Source organism: Brassica oleracea, chromosome C3 (genome assembly GCF_000695525.1).
Source record: "Brassica oleracea var. oleracea cultivar TO1000 chromosome C3, BOL, whole genome shotgun sequence".
NCBI classification, from domain to species: Eukaryota; Viridiplantae; Streptophyta; class Magnoliopsida; order Brassicales; family Brassicaceae; genus Brassica; species Brassica oleracea.
This window is the reverse complement of record NC_027750.1, coordinates 31048261-31053850: the sequence shown is the minus strand read 5'-3', so window position 1 is coordinate 31053850 and position 5590 is coordinate 31048261.

Genomic DNA, 5590 nt, shown 5'->3' with positions numbered 1-5590 from the left:
TGAGATTCACCATGCTTCCTCAACTACTCAACAAGAGAACCTCCAAGAGGATGATTGGAGTGAACTCAAGGCACCAAAAGTGGAGCTTAAACCTCTTCCCCGTGGTGTAAGGTATGTCTTCCTTGGCCCTAATGAAACTTACCCTGTCATAGTGAGTAGTGAGCTTAGTGAAGATGAATTGTCTAAACTTTTGAATGAACTTAAAAAGTATAGAAAGGCAATAGGCTACTCACTAGATGATATTAAAGGGATATCACCTTCTTTATGCATGCATAGGATACATCTAGAGGATGAATGTGCTTCTCTACAACTTTAGACTGAAGTTGTTTCCCGGGAAGCTCAAGTCACGATGGTCCGGTCCTTTCAAGATAAAGGAAGTTAGGCCATATGGGGCAATTGTGTTATGGGATAAGAATGGTGGAGACTTTACAGTCAATGGACAAAGAGTTAAGCTCTACATGGGAACCACAATAGAGGAGAAAAGAATCTCGGTTTCACTCTCCGACCCCATCACCACCTAGCCAAAGGGAAGCAAAGTCAAGCTAGAGACTTAAAACAAGCTCACTTGGGAGGAAGTCCCATGTCTATCCTTGTACATACTTAAAAAAAAAAAACAGAAAATCTAACGCGGGTTGAGGTCACACGGGTTCCTCTACCCGCTCGCACGAATTTGGTCGGAGATAGCAATCCGACGCGGGATGACCCACGCGGGTTGTCCTACCCGCGTCGCTTCGTCGTAGGCTCGAGGCGGGATGCATCGACGTGGGATCCTCTACCCGCTCGTACGACCACGCATTCGGAGACATATGACGCGGGGTGAAGCACGCGGGGTCGCACGAGGTTCATTCACCCGCGTCGACAGGTCAAAACCCACTCAGGTATGATTTCTATCCTTAAACCCGGTGACCCGACCCGACAACCCGACAAACCGACCCGGTTCAACCCTAAAACACCCCCTACCCGCGTCTCACTCTCCCTTTTCATCTATCTCTCGTTCACAAAACATCCAAACCTCCCACACCAAATCACCCCATATCTCACTCAATTCTCCACCAAATCACTCCATTCTTTTTCCTAAATCCAAGCTTTCGCCCCTATAGTCTATATTCTTGTATCACATCTTCATTTCCTTTCATCCAAAGCAAGGTATTGTATCATAAAGTTCAATTTCGTAGGTCTCATGAACCCTAGAAATTTGAACTTGAAATTTAATCGTTCTCCTGCTTGATACTTGTGAAATAGACTAGGAAAGGCTTATATATCATGTTGAGTTGTTGATTATATGGTGAAATTGAGTTGAATTTGAACTTTGATAAATTAGGGTTCATGAGATTTGGGGATTTTTCGAAATTGCTTTATTCCCATATGATTTTGGTTTGGTTTGGTTAGTTAGGGTGTTTGAGAACTTAATTAGAGAACTTACTAATTGAAGAACTCATTTGATGCTTAAATTTTGCTTAAAAGCCTTATTCTTTGCTTATGATCATATCTTGTGTGCAATGTGATAGTTTTGTTAAAACTGAATCATTATGAATTGAATTCACATTTGCATTGTCAAGTTTCTTTCTCCCATTTGCTCATCCTTTTCCAAAGTTTGAAATTTTTAGGTACAAATGGAGAGAAAGGGCCAACATAATATGGAAGCTGAGAAACAAGAGCTTGCAAGGCAAGAGACTGCTAGACATGAGAAGTCTCTATCCTCAGTATCTACACCGTGAGGAACTTCTAGGCAGCAAGTATTGGCAGCAAAGAAGAGAGAAGGCAAACAAGTCGCCACTGCTGAGAGTGTGGATGCTGGTGGTAGAAGGTCAGCCCATTACAAAAGGTCAAAGGAACCGAAAGGCAAGGGGGTAGCTCTTCCCCAAGAGGAGGAGAATGAAGACATCACTGAAGAAGACCAAGCTCCGCACAAGAGAGCCAAAGTGTCCAAGGGGAAGAAGGTCGACACTGAGAGGGATAGAACCAAGACACCAACTGAAGATGAGCTATATGGGCATTTGAAGAATGGTGTATTGTGGCCTCCAACTCGATTTGCAGATATCAAGATCATGGAAGAGTTGGAGATAGGTGACGACATCAAGCAAATCTTGGAGCACATGAACATGCAAAGCTTCTTCACTATGGCCTATCCTACCTACGAAGATGAGTCTTGTCAGTTTTTGTCATCATTGGTGGCTACTTTTCACACCACCAAACATGTGAGGCAAAGATGGGGAAAGATCAAGTTCAAGATCCATGGGAAGGTTTACAACATGACCTTCAAGGAGATTGGACAAACCCTTGGTCTTCAGGATTTGGAGGAATCATCCATCCCTATCCTATATGATGCCCCTAGAGAGGAGAGCATTGCTAGAATGGTTTGGAAGGTGTTGGCGGGGAAGACTCGCAAGCCAAGCCGTGACAAGAATGCTTCCATTCGCCACCCTTCAGTGCGCTATCTCCACCGGTTAATTGTCCACACCATCTTTCCAAGAAAGGAACCAGGCACTGTTAATGATGAGGAGCTACAACTTCTTCACCAAACCGTTCAGCATTATGCTCATCCTTCTCAGTTGCCTTTTGTCGATACTGATTTCTACAAGAATTTTGGAATGGTGGGATTCTTTGTGAAGCGCCTCGTCCACTACAATGAATGGGCTTGGACAACAAGTGACTCAGAGCCTCAGGTTGGCATTGGTGGTTTGATAACCCCATTGCTTCGATTCAAGGATATACCCTTAGAAGATGATCCAACTGGTCCCGCCCTCTTAGACGAAAGCTACTTGAAGAAAGCTCTGTACTTCAGTGGAAGGTTCAATGGAACTTGTGTCTACTCTTACATACAGTCTACACGAGAGGTTGAAGTGCTTCTCCCAAACACCGCCCTAACAAGCTTGACTAAGCCTGGAGCTATTAGCTTTGATATTGGGACTGAGCACTTTCTTGGTCCCCATGGTCCTTTAGGCCCCATGCGATCTCCCAAGAGGAAGAAGACAACAGATAAATGTGGTGTGTTCCAAGAAGAAACTTCCGGTCTAAACTCCGAGCTCCTCTATGGTCCTCCTCGTTACCACTTTGAGCAGCATCTGGGAGCTCTTCCCCATGGACCCCTTCGCCAGGCTCATGCGCATGTCAGCAACCTCCAACGATGGAAGAAGGCTCAGGATAGAACAATCTTCAAGTGTAAGGCGTTGAGTAAGACCGTGAAGAGGCAAACAGAAGCTTCAACTCAGTTCATGAAGAAGGTAGCTGATATACTGACTAGAGGAGCTGTAGCGGGATGTTCATCATCAGACTTTGACTTCCTTACCCCCCAGCCTCAGCCTTCAATTGGTCCTTTAGCACTCAGACTTCCCGCCACCGAGAAAGAGCTGCTCCGCCAGAAGAGAAACCCACCAGCTCAACTGTCCTACTCAGGAAACAAATCTCCATCCCTTGCCTCTACAGATGAGGAAGCTGACACCAAGGATGAGGCATCGGCTTCCTCCCACGCTTCATAGTGAGGTACTCCACCACTTCCCATTGTATATACCAGTTTTTCTTTGCATTTATCTCTCTTTTCGATATCTCCTTCAACTTCCTAACACAGGGACTGTGTGAACTAAATTTGGGGGAGGTATCAAGTATTTGATCATGTTTTCTTTGATGATTTGAGTCTTATGCATTGCATTGTACATACATATATGCATAGAAAACACCAAAAAAAAAAAAAACACAAAAAGAAACATGTAGTTGCATCACTTGCACTTTTAGGATTGAGTCTAGAGCATATAGGTTGCATTCACTTGCATTGGGAACAATGATTTAAAATGCCTTGCAAAGAACCCTTATCTAGAACTCAAAATGACATCCTAGTTAAACATATCAAGTAGCTTAAGCATCTCTTGAAAACCTTGCACGCTTCGAGCCTTGAAAACTCTTCTTGAAACTTGTTTGCTTGCTTGATGTTGGCATTGTTCTTGAGATCAGCTCCATCCCGAACTTAGCTTGAATGAACTTAATATCTCTTGCAAATAGACATTTGCATACTTGATCATGGATCTCATACACATTTGGGTTATCTTATTCCTTTATATACCAATCTTTGTTAACCCAAATGGCACTCCATACCCTATAACCCTAGCCATTCTTTGAGACCAAACATTTAATTGCATGAGTGAGGCCTCTTTTGATAGTTTGTCGTGTGCAAAATCTTGAGAGTATTGGAGGCGACATAGGTTTATTCTCATCTCTTGCTAGCACAATGAGTTAGCATCTGGGAATAGTGAGAGGGGTTTGTGTATTCTAAACTTCAATATCTTGGGTTTGGGGAGTGGGAAAGATGAGAGAGATGAGCAAAAGAGTATAAATAGAAAAGAAAACTCTAGGGATCAAAAAGAAAATATGAAGCTCTTGATTATGCAACAAAGAACCTTCCACCTAAAAAAAAAAAAAAAAGAATCAAAGAGAAGTTGGAGAAGGGAATGAAAAAGAGTTAGAGCTTAAAAAAAGTGAGTTAAAATCCCTAGTGGTTGAGTCAAAAGAAAAAGAAAGTCCACTTTCAAACCTCTTTCCCTTATTAGTTCTTGCAAAGTCACTTGAGGACAAGTAAAGAACAAGTTTGGGGGAGTTGATATCTTGCATATTTGCATTGTTTTAAGCTTCCATTTTGTACATAATGATCATATAGATTAAGAGTTTCGCATCTTTAGGATCCATTTTGCATTCATATGTCTTAATCAGGTAATGGAGTATCCTATGGAGTAATCAGAGGTGTTTTGAAGCATTGTGATCCAAAAAGATATGAAGAATGGAGATTGATCAATCATAAGGCGATCCTCGCGGGTAGCAGCACCCCGAGTCCACTGACCCGCGTCACCAAAAGACCGACTCGGAGAAGCCACGCGGGAAGGATCACGCGGGGTCGATTACCCGCTCGAACGAGCTAGAAGAATCATCGAGGTCCGACGCGGGGAAAGCGACGCAGGTGATCCCCATCTTCCCTACCCGTGTTGCTGAAGATTTTGTTCGAGGAGTCACGTGGGTGAAGCAGCGCAGGATCACTCACCCGCTCGCACGAAGAAGGAGTATCGTCGAAGGTCCAACGCGGGGAGGATGACGCGGGTTGGTGCCGATCGTCTCAACCCGCGTCACGAAGAGAAGGAGCCGATAGAGTCACGCGGGACAGAGCCACGTGGGATCGCCTACCCGCACGCATGACTGAGAATCCTCGACGACGATCCGACGCGGGTTGGCTGACGCGGGTTGTGCCCGTCCATTTCTACCCGAGTCGAAACTTATCTTTAGTCGGATTTTAATGTTTTTAAGGGGCTTTTTACACTTTTTAATGGAAACCATTAGGTTTACCAAAGACATATAAATACTCTTGTAATCCCAAAGTTGGGACTTATCTTGTTTTCTATCTAATCACAAAGAGCTTTTAGGTGAAAGATCTTATCGTGATCATTTTCTCTTGTGATTGCTTGATTATTTGGATCACTAATCATGATTAGCATCAAATCATCATTGATTCTTGGGCTCATCATGAAGGGTAGTGAGTAGTCATCTTTGGATTCATGGGTTAGGGAGACTAAGGGTGATTAAGCTAGATCTAAGGTGTTTTAGTATAGAT